The following is a 13,286-nucleotide window of genomic DNA, read 5'->3' as shown; positions in this document are numbered from 1 at the left end:
TTAAGTAAATGTGGAATTTTAAATGAAGCAGCGGATATGCCACAGAGCCACTGGGTTATTGCAAGAACCCACTTTTCCCCAGTTTGCGGTACATGTGACAACAGGCTCACCAATGCAGTTAACTCTTAAATGTCTTCTCAGTTCAGGGGCAGTTGAGAATCGATGATAAATCAATGTAGATTTTTAAAACCTGAATGGGAAATGGACAAAGGTCTGGATAGAGAGAGGGATAGAGAGAGGGATAGAGAGAGGGATAGAGAGAGGGATAGAGAGAGGGATAGAGAGAGGGATAGAGAGAGGGATAGAGAGAGGGATAGAGAGAGGGATAGAGAGAGGGATAGAGAGAGGGATAGAGAGAGGGATAGAGAGAGGGATAGAGAGAGGGATAGAGAGAGGGATAGAGAGAGGGATAGAGAGAGGGATAGAGAGAGGGATAGAGAGAGGGATAGAGAGAGGGATAGAGAGAGGGATAGAGAGAGGGATAGAGAGAGGGATAGAGAGAGGGATAGAGAGAGGGATAGAGAGAGGGATAGAGAGAGGGATAGAGAGAGGGATAGAGAGAGGGATAGAGAGAGGGATAGAGAGAGGGATAGAGAGAGGGATAGAGAGAGGGATAGAGAGAGGGATAGAGAGAGGGATAGAGAGAGGGATAGAGAGAGGGATAGAGAGAGGGATAGAGAGAGGGATAGAGAGAGGGATAGAGAGAGGGATAGAGAGAGGGATAGAGAGAGGGATAGAGAGAGGGATAGAGAGAGGGATAGAGAGAGGGATAGAGAGAGGGATAGAGAGAGGGATAGAGAGAGGGATAGAGAGAGGGATAGAGAGAGGGATAGAGAGAGGGATAGAGAGAGGGATAGAGAGAGGGATAGAGAGAGGGATAGAGAGAGGGATAGAGAGAGGGATAGAGAGAGGGATAGAGAGAGGGATAGAGAGAGGGATAGAGAGAGGGATAGAGAGAGGGATAGAGAGAGGGATAGAGAGAGGGATAGAGAGAGGGATAGAGAGAGGGATAGAGAGAGGGATAGAGAGAGGGATAGAGAGAGGGATAGAGAGAGGGATAGAGAGAGGGATAGAGAGAGGGATAGAGAGAGGGATAGAGAGAGGGATAGAGAGAGGGATAGAGAGAGGGATAGAGAGAGGGATAGAGAGAGGGATAGAGAGAGGGATAGAGAGAGGGATAGAGAGAGGGATAGAGAGAGGGATAGAGAGAGGGATAGAGAGAGGGATAGAGAGAGGGATAGAGAGAGGGATAGAGAGAGGGATAGAGAGAGGGATAGAGAGAGGGATAGAGAGAGGGATAGAGAGAGGGATAGAGAGAGGGATAGAGAGAGGGATAGAGAGAGGGATAGAGAGAGGGATAGAGAGAGGGATAGAGAGAGGGATAGAGAGAGGGATAGAGAGAGGGATAGAGAGAGGGATAGAGAGAGGGATAGAGAGAGGGATAGAGAGAGGGATAGAGAGAGGGATAGAGAGAGGGATAGAGAGAGGGATAGAGAGAGGGATAGAGAGAGGGATAGAGAGAGGGATAGAGAGAGGGATAGAGAGAGGGATAGAGAGAGGGATAGAGAGAGGGATAGAGAGAGGGATAGAGAGAGGGATAGAGAGAGGGATAGAGAGAGGGATAGAGAGAGGGATAGAGAGAGGGATAGAGAGAGGGATAGAGAGAGGGATAGAGAGAGGGATAGAGAGAGGGATAGAGAGAGGGATAGAGAGAGGGATAGAGAGAGGGATAGAGAGAGGGATAGAGAGAGGGATAGAGAGAGGGATAGAGAGAGGGATAGAGAGAGGGATAGAGAGAGGGATAGAGAGAGGGATAGAGAGAGGGATAGAGAGAGGGATAGAGAGAGGGATAGAGAGAGGGATAGAGAGAGGGATAGAGAGAGGGATAGAGAGAGGGATAGAGAGAGGGATAGAGAGAGGGATAGAGAGAGGGATAGAGAGAGGGATAGAGAGAGGGATAGAGAGAGGGATAGAGAGAGGGATAGAGAGAGGGATAGAGAGAGGGATAGAGAGAGGGATAGAGAGAGGGATAGAGAGAGGGATAGAGAGAGGGATAGAGAGAGGGATAGAGAGAGGGATAGAGAGAGGGATAGAGAGAGGGATAGAGAGAGGGATAGAGAGAGGGATAGAGAGAGGGATAGAGAGAGGGATAGAGAGAGGGATAGAGAGAGGGATAGAGAGAGGGATAGAGAGAGGGATAGAGAGAGGGATAGAGAGAGGGATAGAGAGAGGGATAGAGAGAGGGATAGAGAGAGGGATAGAGAGAGGGATAGAGAGAGGGATAGAGAGAGGGATAGAGAGAGGGATAGAGAGAGGGATAGAGAGAGGGAACGAGAGAGGGAACGAGAGAGGGAACGAGAGAGGGAACGAGAGAGGGAACGAGAGAGGGAACGAGAGAGGGAACGAGAGAGGGAACGAGAGAGGGAACGAGAGAGGGAACGAGAGAGGGAACGAGAGAGGGAACGAGAGAGGGAACGAGAGAGGGAACGAGAGAGGGAACGAGAGAGGGAACGAGAGAGGGAACGAGAGAGGGAACGAGAGAGGGAACGAGAGAGGGAACGAGAGAGGGAACGAGAGGGAGAGAGGGAACGAGAGGGAGAGAGGGAACGAGAGGGAGAGAGGGAACGAGAGGGAGAGAGGGAACGAGAGGGAGAGAGGGAACGAGAGGGAGAGAGGGAACGAGAGGGAGAGAGGGAACGAGAGGGAGAGAGGGAACGAGAGGGAGAGAGGGAACGAGAGGGAGAGAGGGAACGAGAGGGAGAGAGGGAACGAGAGGGAGAGAGGGAACGAGAGGGAGAGAGGGAACGAGAGGGAGAGAGGGAACGAGAGGGAGAGAGGGAACGAGAGGGAGAGAGGGAACGAGAGGGAGAGAGGGAACGAGAGGGAGAGAGGGAACGAGAGGGAGAGAGGGAACGAGAGGGAGAGAGGGAACGAGAGGGAGAGAGGGAACGAGAGGGAGAGAGGGAACGAGAGGGAGAGAGGGAACGAGAGGGAGAGAGGGAACGAGAGGGAGAGAGGGAACGAGAGGGAGAGAGGGAACGAGAGGGAGAGAGGGAACGAGAGGGAGAGAGGGAACGAGAGGGAGAGAGGGAACGAGAGGGAGAGAGGGAACGAGAGGGAGAGAGGGAACGAGAGGGAGAGAGGGAACGAGAGGGAGAGAGGGAACGAGAGAGAGAGAGAGGAGGAGGAACTGCAGAAGGAATTGCTTTCAGCAGCTAGCCTAATAGAAGCTGAAACTGACGGCAACAAAAACATGGGAATGAATCACAAAAGCCTGCAGACTGTTTACTACATAAATTTAGCCAGGCTGCAATGTAGGACATAGAACAGTACAGCACAGGGACAGGCCCTTTGGCTCACAATTTCTGAGCCAAACACAATGCCAAATTAAACTAAATCTCTTCTCATTTTCCATGTTAGAGGCTTGAAGGGGAACCTGCAGGTATTGGTGTTCCCTTCTCCATTTTTGGTGGTAGAGGCAGCACGTCTGAGACATGTTGTTGGAGTGGTGTGGATGAGTAATTACAGTGCATTTTGTAGATAGTACACACATTACAGCCACTGTGCAGGTAGAGCAAATAAATGCCTAGAGTGATTGATAGGATGCCATTCAAGTGTGCTACTTTTTCCAGGATGAAAAAAAATGTCTATTTTTAAGTGCAGAGGGAACAAGAGAATAACTAAGGAAACAGCTGGGCAAATTCAGGGAAAAAGAAATAAATGACGTGCAGAGCCAGAGGATATTTTTTTGCAACTGTCATCTCAGAAAAAGGAGATACTGTGAAACAAGATGACTGAGTGGAAACTTTGGAAGAAATAAGCAAATTAAAAGAGAAGATATTAAGGGATTCCTTGTATTTGAAAATGGATTAATCACACAGATGAAATGTATTACAGGCAGTTAAAAGAAGCAAGAGCGGACATTTTGAAGGCTCTGATTACAATTTTTCAATCATCTCCAGCTGAGGCGGTGGTGCCAGTGGATTTGAGGACTCCTACACTGGGCTATTGTTAATAAGTGGAGGAAGGAATAATGCAAGTAATTACAGGCTTGTTAATTTAACTGGCAGTGTATGTGTTATTGGAATCCATTTCAAGCCATCATTTATGTCAGTAAAGATTAACAAGGAACTGTCAGCCTGGGCTTGTTGAAGGAAGGTTATGTATTTATATTTTCGGAGGAGCTCACATGAGGGTTGACATCATCTTCATGGATTTTAGAAATATGGCCATAAGACTTGGGAGCAGAATTAGGCCATTCAGCCCATCAGGTCAGCTTTGCCATTTGAATCGTGCCTGATGTAATTTATCTTTCAGCCCCATTCTCCTGCCTTCTCCCCATCACCTTTGAGGGCCTTACTAATCAAGAACTAATCAACCTCTGCTTTAAATATACCCATGACTTTGCGTACGCAGCAGCCATCTGCGGCATTGAATTCCACAGATTCACACCCTCTGACTGAAACTTGGCCACAAAGCCATCAGTTTTGTCATTTAAATCATTTACATACAGCGTGAAAAGTAGTGGATCAAACACTGACCCCTGTGGAACTTCACGTCACCTGCAGCCATGCAGAAAAGGCTCCCTTTACTCCTATACTTTGCCTGCCACCAGTCAACTACTCTTCTTTCCATGCTAGTACCTTTCCCAATATACCCTGGGCTTCTACCTTGTTTAAAAGCCTCATATGTAACACTTCGTCAAAGCCTTTCTGAAAATCTAAGCAAGCAACATCCACTGGCTCTCCTTTGTCTAGCCTGCTCATTACTTCCTCATAGAACTCCAATGTATTATCAGGCAAGATCTCCCCTAAAGGAAACAAAACTGGCATTGACCTGCTTTAACCTTGTGCTTTCAAGTACTCCAAAGCCTCATCCTTAATAATGCACTGTAGAATCTTGCCAACAACTGAAGTTAAACTAACCGGCCTATAAATTCCTGTCTTTTAACTTCTAAGTGGAGTTACATTTGAAATTTTCCAGTCTCTCGGATCATTTCCGACTCAATCAATTCCTGAAAGATCACAAAAAATGCGTTGACAATCTCTTCAACTACCTCTTTCAGAACCCTTGGGTGCAGTTTGTCTGTTCTACGTGACTTATCCACTTTTAGCCCCTTCAGTTTCCCAAGCGCCTTCTCCTTAGTAATAGTGACTGCACTCTCTTCCAAATTTCTTGCACATCACCAGTGTTTTTTATGGAGAAGACTGATGCAAAATACTGATTCAGTTCATCTCCATTTCTTTGCTCCCATTACCACTTCTCCGTAATTTTCCAATGCCTTTACAAGGTCCAGCGCAACAGATTGGTCTCAAAAATAAAAGCTCACAGAATCCAAGGGAGAATAACAAATGAAATCTGTGAACAGCTCAATGGCAGGAAGCAGTTGATGGTTTGTTTTGTCTCTGGAAGGCTGGTTTGGAGTAGGGAAGGGGGTGGGAGTGATGATGGGGGTTAGGACTAGAGTAGGGGATTTGAGATTGTGGTTATACAGAACTCAGTTCTAGACCATAATATAGATTAGTGAGTTTAACATTCATGTAGACCACATGATTAAAAAAGATCTGGAGGTTATGCAAAAATTAGCCATATGGTTGACAGCAAGGAAGAAAATTTGAGACTGCAGGAAGATATCCACGGTCTGGTCAGCTGGGCAGCAAAGGGTCAAATGGAATTTAATCCAGAGAAGTGTGGGGTGATATATTTCAAGGTTCTGAAGTACAGATCCACATATCCTTAACAATTTAGAATAGACCAATTAAGTGGTTAAAAAGAACAGTCAATGAGGATGAATTTCTTTATTAACCACAACATAGAATATCAGAGCAGAAACACTTGAAACACAAGTTAAAAGGCTTTAGTACTACACATAGTTCTGGTCACCGCAATACAGAGGTATTAGAGCCAGAACCACCAGGCAGAGGAACAGCTTCTTCTCATGAGCAGTGAGACTGCTGAATGACTGTTGAACTGTCAAAGCAACTCCCAGTGACTCTACTATGTATTAATAATATTTACTTTAATACATGTATGTCTGGACGGCTGGTCCAGTGTAGGCACAGGGATGGGAGTGACATTGAGTGATTTATGAAGTTGTTGCAGGAACTGAAATTCTTTTGCTGCGACAATAGATTGGAAAAGTTATGGTGATTTTTTTAATGTAAGATGCTCAGGGGAAGCCTTAATTGAGATGTATAAAATCATGGGAAATCCAGATGAAGTAAAAAGGAGAAACTCTCTATAAATCTCTTCAACCAAACTGGCACAAACAAGGAGACACAGATTTTATGTAACAGTTTGCAATTTTTGATTGGGGATGCGAAAGTTTCTCACCCAGAGGGTGGTCAAGTTCTGGAACCCTCTGCCTGAAAGTAAAGGCAGAAAGTCTCTCCATATTTCCACATGGACATGAGGAGGCAAGTCCAAGTACTGGAAGAGTCAAGGACTAAATGGTGGAAAATAGAATTATGTGCTACTCAACCAAAACAGATAGTCAAGTTTATTGTCAACTGATTGCACAAGTACAACCTGATGAAACAGCGTTCTCTGGTCCCCAGTGCAAAACACGTAGACACTCAACCAGACATAATACACAGACAGACAATGCAAAATGCAGACCAGTATTCTTAAATATAAATAGATCAATAAATATTTTTCATAAATATGTGTCTTGGATGGTTAGTTTGAGAAGTTCCTTTGATCATTCACCATTCTTACTGCCCGTGGGAAGAAGCTGTTCCTCAGCCTTGTGGTGCTGGATTCAAAATTCCTGTATCTCACTCCCGATCAGAACAGATGAAAGGTGCTGTCTGCAGGGTGGAAGGGGACATCATTGTCGTTATGGGGTGGTTGGGGGGGTTGATCATCTCTGCCACTTTTATGGTCCTGTGAATTGACATCTATTTCTCTGCAGCAACCTTACAACATTGTGATGCAGCCGGCCAGGATATTCTTGATAGTACTCCTGTAGAAGGTTGACATGATGTTGACTTGCCTGCATCAGTCTTCTTAGGAAGTGCAGTCGCTGTTGCACCTTCCTGGTTGGTGAGGAGTTGTGTGCTCATGAAGAAGCTGCTCCTCAGCCTGGTGGTGCTGGATCCAATACCTCTATCACTCCCGACAGGAGCAGCTGAAAAATGCTGTGTGCAGGGTGGAAGGGGTCCTCAATGATTTTGTGTGCCCTCTTCAGACAATGATCCTGGTAGAATACATCATTGGAGAGGGAGGGAAACACCAGTGATCCACTCTGCTACTCTTGTGGTCCTGTGGATTGACCTTATCTATTTCTATGCAGCAACCATACCACACTGTGATGCAGCCAGCCAGAACATTCCCAAGAGAGTTCATGAAGAAGGTTGACATATTGGTAGCCAGTAGCCTTGCCTGCTTCAGTCTTCTCAGGACTTTCTGACAAGTGACCAAATGTTGTTTCTCCACGATAGGTCACACAAGTTAAGTGAACTCCAAGGAACTTGGTGCTCTCCATTCTATCCACTACAGAGTTATTGATGTGTAGTGGAGGGTGGTCATTACTGGTCCTCCGAAGTCCACGATCGTCTCCTTCATCTTGTCTACGTTGAGACTCAGGTTGTTATTTGGCTCATCTGATGTGATGAGCTAAAGTAACCCCTGTGTGTTTTCTATGACTTCTTTTCTGAGTGTGTTTGTTTACAAGTGTCCACGTTCTTGTGCTCAGGTGATGTGTACTGGAATCTTTGTGTTTGAATGCTATCAATGTGTCAGGCCTTGTGGGGTTACATTTTTGATGTGTGTGTGTGTGTGTGTGTGTGTGTGTGTGTGCGCCCGCCATGTGACTATGTACATATGTACATAAGGATTACAATATGAATAAATTTTAAATGAATAAATTTAAATGAATAAATTTTAAATGATGGTCTGCATTAGACCCCTGGGGGATACCTCTGCATGAGATCCATGAACCTGATTATAAGGGATCAGTGAAAATTTAGGCCTAAATGATGTTAAGTAAAGAGGAGAGAACAAATCGTCTCCTCAGCAGCTGTTTAGAGGCAGCCAACCAATCTGCAGGGAGTTGTAAGGACAGATTGTTTGTAAATTGAGATGAATAATATAGCACAATGGCAGTTATAAGAAAACAACTTCATTTATAAAAAGATTTTGTTCAATTATGCGTGTGTTTGCATGTTTGATTATATTATGGTCAGGGTGCAGCCTTTATAATTTTATTCTACTCAATTCTGTTGGAAGATCTCAGTTTTTATACATCTAACTCATTCCCATAAGTGTGAAGCAGGCCAACCAACAAGGAGAAAACTGGCGCAGGATCTGGGCTGTAAAATAATTATTCACAAAGAGAACGAGAGAGATGGAGATCTAAGGAGAGTAAAGCAGATAGAAAAAAGGTAACACACACACACACACACACACACACACACACACACACACACACACACACACACACACACACACACAGACTCTGCATAAGGGTCGTTAGAGGGGTGTGGGGGAAGAAATTATCCTGATTACAGACACTTCAAAATGTTTTGATGTCAGGTGAAAAACTAAACAACCTCTCCTTCAATGTCTTGATATGCATAAAGATTGTCAATAGGGTTTTTTATGCACAAAAGCCACATTATCGCCTACGCATTTTTCAAAAAAAGGCGAATTTGCAGTTTATGCTGAGAACTGAAAAAGTGGATCACGCAGTCCTTTTATGTAGCCCAGAGCAGCACGCCAGCTACCCAGGGTAAAAGGGAGCGGGATGTGTAGCACAGCAGCGGCTGCCCTGCCACAGCCCTGCTGCTTGACAGCTCTGCCACCCCACTGCCTGACAACCCTGTCACCCCGGTACCTAGTTGTCCCATTGCCTGACACCCCCACTGCCATTCTGCCTAGTAGCCCCGCTGGCCCACTGCCTGATAGCCCTGCCGCCCCGGTGCCTGACAGCCCCAGTGCCTGACAGCCCCGCCGCCCCGGTGCCTGACAGTCCCACCGCCCCAGTGCCTGACAGCCCCGCTGCCCCACTGCGTGACAGCCCCACCACCCTGCTTCCTTCCTGCTCCATTCCCCTACCTCTCCATTGCCCTCTCTCCCCACTCCCTTCCTCTCTCTTCTACTCTCCCATCCTCTTGCCCCATCTCTCCCCATCAGCCCCACACCGATCCTACCACACTGCTTCCTGACAATCCCATCAGGAGCAAGGAGACATGAGGAGTCACGTGATGGAGTAGTGGCCGGACGGTGAACTCCAGCCCTCTCCAGAAAAGTCGGGAAAAACGAGAGAAAATACAAAGGCACAGAAATACAAGTTAAAGAAAAGTGAATATAAAGGTGGAAAGAAGATGGAGACAAAAGGAGAAAAATCAAAATCAACGGAAAGAAGAGAGGAAGAGAAGACAACGGAGGAAAAAGGTGAAGGCCTTACCTGTCCGAAGAGGCCCGCTGTGGAGAGAAGACCCCATTACCTCAGGTCGGTAGAAAGAGAACTACAACAATGGCTCACAGAGCCGAGTAAAAGTGCGCAACCGCGCATGCGCGACTCCTCGCGCATGCGCGATGCGCATACAAAAAAACACACCGACGGGAGGGGGGACCAGCTGGGGAGTCGATCTCCACAGCCGGCAACGACAGCTGCAGAACACCTGCAGCAAGAAGACACCACAGAAGACAATGGAAACAAGAAAGAAGAGGAGGAAAGGGCAGCAAAGAAACAACAGATGGTCAACCTAGAGGAAGAAGAAGAGGAAGAGGAAGAGTACAGGGAAATAGAAGAAGAAAAGATAGGCAAGGTAAAGGAGGTACTTGCTCTTGTTAGAGGATACATGGAGTCATTTAAAGAATGGCAAACACAGGAATTCAATGATTTAAGAAGAAGAATAAACAACACAGAAAAGAAAATAAATAAAATGGATATGACCTTAACAGAAATGGGGAAAAAAATGGACAAGATGGAAGAACGGGCAATAGCAGCAGAAATGGAGGTAGAAGACTTAAAAAAGAAATTGGAGGAATCTAATAAAAAAACTAAAGAGACACAAGAATTACTAGCCCAAAAAATAGATATAATGGAAAATTATAACAGAAGAAATAACATAAAGATAGTGGGCCTTAAGGAAGATGTAGAAGGCAAGAATATGAGGGAGTTTATAAAAGAATGGATCCCTAAGGCCCTAGGATGTCCAGAACTACAGCAAGAAATGGAAATAGAAAGGGCACATAGAGCATTGGCCCCTAAACCACAACCACAACAAAAACCAAGATCTATTGTAGTAAAATTCCTAAGATATACTACAAGAGAAAAGGTGCTGGAGAAGACAATGGAAAAAGTAAGAGAGGGCAACAAACCACTGGAGTATAAAGGGCAAAAAATCTTCATTTATCCAGATATAAGCTTTGAACTCCTAAAGAAGAGAAAAGAGTTCAATGCAGCAAAAGCGATTTTATGGAAGAAAGGATATAAATTTACACTGAAGCATCCTGCGGTATTGAAAATATTTATTCCAGGACAACAAAACAGACTATTCTCGGATCCAGAAGAAGCACGAAAATTTGCAGAACAATTACAAAAATAGACTGAGGGATGAAGACGGGTAATGAGAGCAAAAATTATCACGATTGATATGTATGTGGGTAAAGACAAAAATAGACTGAGGGATGAAGACGGGTAAGGAGGGTAAAAATGACCACGATTGATATGTATGCGGGTAAAGAGGTATAAGAGTGAATAGAGACAACGGGCATATGTGAAAGTATCTGTAATTAGAGGAAAACATAGAAAGTATAGACAAGAATTAATAAGGGAAGGTAATGGAATAGAGAGAATAAGGAGGGAACTAAAAGAGTGACCTTTGTGACATATAAAAAACAAAATCTTTTCTGGGGGGGGCTGGGTGGGGGGAAAAGAGCGGTCACTGCAAAATCAGTTGACGCTTGCGAGTGGATTCGCAAATCCAAATGGAGAGGGGAGATGTGGTTGTCCGACAAGGGATAAAGGGCAACTCAGGAGGGGAAAGGGAGATTGGGGATAAAGAAGATAGAAATAGGAGAATAAGGAAAATGTTGGATGTTGTAGGAATGTTGTCTGGTAAAGAGTTGAAAATAAGAAAACAGAAATGGAAAAGGAGGAAAGGTAATGATGGAAAAACGGAAAGAGAAGATAAACAAAATATAAAATGGCTACGCTGAACTATATGACTCTAAATATTAATGGAATACATAACCAAATTAAAAGGAAGAAACTACTAAATTTACTGAAAAAGGAAAAAATAGATATAGCATTTGTCCAAGAAACACATTTAACTGAATTGGAGCACAAGAAATTAAAGAGAGATTGGGTAGGACATGTAACAGCAGCATCGTATAATTCAAAAGCAAGAGGAGTGGCTATATTAATTAGCAAAAATGTGCCATTTAAAATAGAAGAGGAAATAATAGATCCAGCAGGGAGATATGTTATGATAAAATGTCAGATATATTCAGAGCTTTGGAATCTACTTAATATATATTCACCTAACGAAGAAGATCAAAAGTTTATGCAAGATATCTTTTTGAAGGTAGCTAATACGCAAGGGAACATACTAATAGGAGGGGATTTCAATCTGAATTTGGATCCAAATATGGATAAAACGGGGAAAAAAATTAACAGGAAGAACAAAGTAACCAAATTTATAATTAAATCAATGCAAGAAATGAAACTTGTGGACATATGGAGGAAACAAAACCCAAAAGAAAAGGAATACTCATACTACTCGACTAGACATAAAACATACTCAAGGATAGACCTATTCCTGTTATCAGCCCACATACAAGGGAGAGTTAGGAAAACGGAATATAAAGCTAGACTATTATCGGACCACTCACCCCTGTTATTGGCAATAGAGCTAGAAGACATCCCTCCAAGAATGTATAGATGGAGATTAAACCCCATGCTACTTAAAAGACAGGATTTTAGAGAATTTATTGAAAAACAATTAAAAATGTACTTTGAAGTAAATACGGAATCAGTGGAAGATAAGTTTATACTATGGGACGCAATGAAAGCATTCATTAGAGGGCAAATAATAAGTTATGCAACCAAGATGAAGAAGGACTATAATCAGGAAACAGAGCAGTTGGAAAGGGAAATAATAAACATAGAAAAAAAATTAGCAATAAAGGAAGATACAACCAAAAGAAGAGAATTGGCGGATAAAAAAATAAAATATGAAACATTACAAACATATAAGGTGGAGAAGAATATAATGAAGACAAAACAGAAATATTATGAACTAGGGGAAAAAACACACAAAATCCTAGCATGGCAGCTTAAGACAGAGCAAACTAAGAAAACGGTATTGGCAACAAGGAAAAAAGACAAACAAATTACATATAATCCAAAAGAAATTAAGGAAAACTTCAGAGAATTCTATGAACAATTATACCGAACCGGAAAGAAGGGAAAATAGATGAATTTTTGACTAAAATTGAACTACCAAAACTACAAATAGAGGAACAAAATAAATTAACAGAACCATTTGGAACAGTAGAAATACAAGAGATAATAAAAAATTTACCAAATAATAAGACACCAGGAGAGGATGGACTCCCAATAGAATTCTACAAAACATTTAAAGACCTAATAATACCGCCCCTCCTGGATGTAATCAACCAGACTGATGAGACACAAAACTTACCAGATTCATGTAAAACAGCAATAATTACAGTGATACTAAAACAAGGGAAAGATCCACTCTCACCAGCGTCATATAGACCAATATCTTTGCTAAACACAGATTATAAGATAATAGCTAAACTATTAGCGAACAGATTAGCAGAACAGGTACCGAAAATGGTAAATTTAGACCAAACTGGATTTATCAAAAAAAGACGCACAACAGACAATATTTGTAAATTTATTAACTTAATTCATGCAGTAGAAGGAAATAAAGCACCGGCAGTAGCAGTTGCTTTAGACGCAGAGAAGGCCTTCGACAGAGTAGAATGGAATTACTTGTTCAAAGTATTGCAAAAATTCAGTTTACCGGAGAAGTATATTAATTGGATTAAAGCATTATATAAGGGACCGTTAGCGAAAGTGACAGTAAATGGACATGTATCAAAGCAATTTAACTTAAGCAGGTCAACGCGGCAGGGATGCCCACTATCACCATTATTGTTTGCGCTAGCTATAGAACCACTAGCAGAATCGATAAGAAGAGATAATAATATAAAAGGAATAAAAATAAAAGACAGGGAATATAAAATCAGTCTGTTTGCGGATGATGTGATAGTGTACTTAACAGAACCAGAACTATCAATAAAAG

The 13,286-nt window shown here is 43.3% G+C and overlaps 1 protein-coding gene across 9 annotated transcripts in view; it reads left to right on the top strand.

Annotated features, from left to right (window-relative positions):
• Positions 1-13,286, top strand: part of nectin1b (nectin cell adhesion molecule 1b) — a 507,975-nt gene that overhangs the window by 421,287 nt on the left and 73,402 nt on the right. The gene's annotated exons all lie outside the window — the stretch shown is intronic.

The sequence above is a fragment of the Narcine bancroftii genome, chromosome 8 (assembly GCF_036971445.1).
Source record: "Narcine bancroftii isolate sNarBan1 chromosome 8, sNarBan1.hap1, whole genome shotgun sequence".
Classification (NCBI taxonomy): domain Eukaryota; kingdom Metazoa; phylum Chordata; class Chondrichthyes; order Torpediniformes; family Narcinidae; genus Narcine; species Narcine bancroftii.
Note: the sequence above shows the minus strand (reverse complement) of the source record. Positions and strands in the feature narration are given on the sequence as shown.